The sequence below is a fragment of the Malus sylvestris genome, chromosome 15, assembly GCF_916048215.2.
Source record: "Malus sylvestris chromosome 15, drMalSylv7.2, whole genome shotgun sequence".
Taxonomy (NCBI): Eukaryota; Viridiplantae; Streptophyta; class Magnoliopsida; order Rosales; family Rosaceae; genus Malus; species Malus sylvestris.
Genome location: NC_062274.1, coordinates 47,803,276 through 47,808,606, shown reverse-complemented (window position 1 = coordinate 47,808,606; position 5,331 = coordinate 47,803,276).

Here is a 5,331-nt window from a genome sequence, read left to right as displayed (position 1 = left end):
ACTAGTGGTTTTCATGTTCTGGGCACGTGGACCAATCGGCGCTAGGAGACCTTAAGCCACACATCGTGTAGATCGCTGACGCGTGTGTATACGCACATCCTATTTTTAGGAATTTTCCCTTTTTCAAATGACGGGAAACGTTGGACGAATAGACATTTAGCAGACAAAGTTGCCCAAGCAGAGTTTTGGAATGGCCGTGGTGTCCCCTATGGGAGTGCTCGCTAAACTTACATGTGGGTGCTGTCATGCCTGTCAATGTCAAATTATGCAGGCATTTCTAGATCTATGTAAATACATTTTTTCACTATCGTTAAGTGGTGATCACCCCTTATTGATTGTTGTCAAATGAGCATGATTTCGGAGTTTGGACAGTAATAAATTAAATCAAACTAAATTATCGGTAATTAATAAAGTGACGTACTTCACAACTAGTTTAGAATAGTGAGCAAAAATGCATTTTCAAAACAAAGATAATGGTTTTTTTAATACTTTCCTTCTCTGTCAACAATAAAGGAGGACTTGTATCTTATATATGCACATAAAATATCTCATTATTTGGTTACTTAGGATGGGTGCTATCCATAAAGAGATAGGGTGGGCAAAGTCTAAACCATTTTGGCATTTTTCAAAATAAATTAACACAAGTGGTACTTTTAGCACATAATAAAAATTGGCACACTTGCCTAATTGGGTCCAGAATAAAACTAAAAAATCATGCAAGTTTGCTAGAGGACAATGCTAACGTTGGGTAGGCAAATGCTTGACAAATTATCGTTAATAAATACAATTATACAACCATAATGGACTAAACAATATTTAAACATTTACAAAATTATACTCACATTTATGTCGTGCTTGCACAATATGCATCATTCTCAACCTCTTTTCTTTTCACTTATATTAACAAATCAAAGAACGAGAAATAAAAAGAAATTTTATGAGAAACTCTAATTCTTTTTAGGGGAAACTTGATATAAGTTCAATTTTTTTAGTCAATAGTAGGAATAATTCAATTTATTAAAATAAGTCAAATTCCTTAAATTTAATTATTTTATTATCAATAATTATCTCTTCAATGAAAAAATTTATTGTAAAAATCAAATTTCCTCCTAATTATCTCTTTGATTATTTCTTTTTATTTATTTTTTGTTATTTCTTGTTCTTCCTCTTGCTTTATCCTATTTATAGATTTTATTTTAATTTTTATAATCAACCTATATTACAGGTTAATTGTATTTATCTACCTATATGACATATTTTTTTCTTAGTCAACGTGTCACAGATTAATGTGTCTTACTTGTATTTATCTACAATGATATTCGGAAAAATATTCTAGATATTCGGTTACAAAGTAGGTCAAGTTATTATGCCCCTTAACATAATCACTTCACAATTTGAGCTTTTACCTCAAATAACCCCCGCAGAACGAGATTGCGCTATTACCAGCGTTGTCTCCAACAACCATATCACCTTTTGTATTTGGCTCAAAATTTTCAATTTGTTCTTCTAGGCCAACCAAATTTTCCATTTCAAACGAAAAAACAAGTGGTCTAACTTTTTCCTCGACCAAATTGACATTTCTTTTTAGGCCAACGCTTAATTGGAGCCAAATCGAAAAATTGTCCTCCCGACCTTTTGATTCAACCACATTTCAAATGGAATTGATTTGTATGCAAAAATGTAAGAAAGTTCTTCTCATCTAGCCACGTATTGAATCATGCTCTGTCCTCTTTTTCCTCTTGTAGGTACTTGGAGCTTTCATTTTCAACATATGTGCAAATGACTTTCGCATCTCTTCATAGGCATCAAGATTTTATTTTCCGCTTCTCATACTTTTTTATTCTCCTCACACTTCTCACACTTTTGAATGTGTTTCTCTAGCAGATCTTGGATCTCATCTGATCAGTTGAATTGAGTCGGAAATGATCTACGTGACAACCATTAATTGGTTGTATGGGCTTTCTGTGTGCCACATTAGCAAACTAACAAAAAACTTGGCAAATTTGGACTGGAGAGACCACATCGATGTGTGGTAGTTAAAGTCATGGAAAATATTGATTGATTTCAAATTGAGGGACTACAATGATGAGTTGGGTCAATCTCATGGGCCATTTACGATAAAAACTCATAGACATTTATACTTTTAACTTTGATCATCTTCAACTACAGAGTTGATTATATAGGGTATAAAATGAATTACAGAGCTTAGCATTAGGTTTTAAGCTCCACCTAAATTGAGGCTTTGAGATTGATCTAAAATATAAGTTCTAAAGTCTACACTGTAAACAATCAGCTATGCAAAATAATTATATGAGTTTAAAGGAAGTAAAACAAAGCTTTTAGCACAAAGTGATATTTTCTCTGCACATTCGTTCTTTAGAACTTTGTTATGTATGTTTTTGTAAGTTTACTAATTGCTACTTTTAGTAAGTATTAAATTCCTAGTCTATTTTGGCTAAGTTTGTAACCTAAAAAAAGAAAAACAACTTGTATGGCACATGATCATCATCACCATGGTGGAGTCTTGTGCTAATAACACAAGCACATGTGGAAAAAAAAAACTAACGCATGTCTTTATATTATTAGCACGAGATGACATGTGGCACTGAACCTATGTCATGCAAATCGTTTTCGTTAAAATAAAAAAATAAAAAAATAAAAAAAATAAAAAAAGCTTTATGATTATGGAGCAAAGAATAATTAAGAAAATCCTAGAGTGGATAACACGTGGACTTTTATTCACTATTAACTGGAATGCCCTCATTAATTGGTGAGTCCCACATTCGTTCCACGTATAGTTCAACCACCAAGGAGCCCTAAGGTTCCACCTATAATTTCTCCAAGCTCCTTTGTCAATGGCAAGGAGATAAGGCAAAGAATTAAAGATGAAATTAATAACTAATTCCTACCCTTTAAGCTTTCCAATTTAAAGACACGTTCCTTTATTCAAGAGAAGACAATGAATTCCAATCAAGGATTCTCCCAAGATAATGGTAAAAAAAAAAAAAAAAAAAAGGATTTTCTAAAGATAATTCTTGGATTATATATATTTAATAGTATCTCAAAGGATTATTCTCAAGTATCTTTAAGACATTTCAATATCTTAAAGATTCTTTCCTACTGTATCCAATAGATGACAAACTCTCCTAATCAGACACCGACACATGGCATGAAAACCCTACACATGCATGTGACTGGCCCTAGCTCCTATAAATACTGCATCACCGGTTCATTCCCTGATCAGTTGATTCTATGCAATTCAAGCCTAAGTCACTCTCTTTCTACAAAGTTTCTGACTTAGGCTTCAGAGGTTTATTGGCCAAATCAACCTTCTGGAAGTGTGGCTTTGGTCTTTAACATGACGACGAAATTTTAATACCACAATGATGATCACAAAAAATGCTAGTAAGATGACATCATTCATAAAAGAAAAATAAAAAATAAAAACCCAAAACAAACAGATGACTTTGAAGTTGAATTACAATTACCTACGCACCAACTTTTTAGTGAAATAGATGTCTGATCGGTTGGACTTTTGTGGTGCTGTAAACATATAAAGTACTATTGAATATGATCATGGTCTAAAACGGAAAGAGTGGATCTCTTACTAATATTAAAACTCCTAGATGTACTATGCGAATTGTCAAGGTTAAAATAATTAAGGGTAAATTACATAGTAGCCCCTCAGGTTTGAGGTCTATTACAACTCCATACAACAACTTTAAAACATTTCACTTTCATACATCCAGTACCATTTTATTTCAAAATAACACATCCGTTAGATTTTCCATCCATTAGTCTGTTAAATGCTGACGTGGCTACCACATTTGTACTGATGTGGCTGCCACGTGGCAAAAAAATATTTTTTTTATTTTTTTTTTTAAAAAAAACCTAAATCTTCTAAATATTAAAATTATTAAAAAAAATAAAATAAAAAAAAACCTAAATCCCGAAACCCAGATCCCTTCCTTCCCCCCCCCACCCTTCTGCAACTCCCAAAATCCTCTCCTCTCCTCGCAACCCCAAAACCCATATCCGCCATCTTCATCTTCTTCACTGAAAACCTAGAAATGATAACCCCCCACCCTACCCCACTCGCGTCCCCCACCCCAAAACCAAAAACCCAGAACACCCCCTCCCCACCCGCGACCCTCCCTGTGCACCCCCCCTAACCCACGACCCTTCCTCCCTCCGCACCCACCATCTTTCCTTCTCTACACACCCCCCACTCTCCTCTACACACCCCCCATCGCCGACCCAATTGCTTCTTCTACCGCCACCGCCACCGCAGACAATCAAGACATCAGCTTGCTTCAAGTTATGTACGCCATGGAAGCTGCGGAGGCCACAATCAAGCAGCAGGTGGAATACAACATTCGGTTGCAGGCTCAGCTCGAATACAAGATTCTCGAGCTGCACAGGTACAAGCTCCACGAATCCATGGTCGCCCAGTTGCCGCCTTCCGCCCGCGAGTCTCAAGACCAAGCTCATCAGGTAGCTGCCGCTGGCGTCGACAATCGAATCGAGAGGATTGCGAATCACGGTTCGTCACAGCAGAGTCGTGGGGAATCGGAAACAAGAAAGACCCAATTGGGCAGCAGCGAAATCAATGAAGGTGGTTCGGGTTTTTGGTACTCCGACGACGGCTGATAACGCAAGCAATGGGATATCGAGATTGTCATCGCTGTCTACGATGACGTCGCTTTCACCAGGCAGGTCGAGCATGGAGGGGGATTACAGAAATGGGTTGATGCCATTGACCGAGTCGAACAACCCTAATAGCAGAATGTTGAAGAAGGATCTGGTTGGATCTGAGGAGTTTGGGGTTCGAGAGAAAGAGTGAGGAGAGTGGGAGGAGAGTCAAACCGCTGAGGAGGAAGGCGCTGGCAGTGGTGACCCGGCGGAGTTATGTGGGTTTTGGATCTGGGGGGTTTAGGGTTTGAGAGAGAGAGTGATGAGAGTGGGAGGAGGGTCGGGGGAATGGGTTTCTGGTTTTCAAATTTTTTTTTAAATGGGTTTTTGGATTTGGATTTGCTGAGTTTTGTATCAAGCCATGGCACGTGGAATTGTAGGGATTTGCAATGTTTGGTCCATGGCGAGGAAGGGATGAAGGGTGCAGGGAGGGAGGAAGTGGCGTGGAGAGGGAGAGATGAAAGGTGCAGGGAGGGAGGGAGGCACGGGATGAAATTATGGGTTTTCAATTTTTTTTTTTTTTGTTCAATAGGGTAATAAAAAATTATTTTTTTTCCACGTGGCACACATTTGGCAACCACATGGCACAAATGTGGCAACCACGTCAGCACTTAACGGATCAATGGATGGAAAATCTAA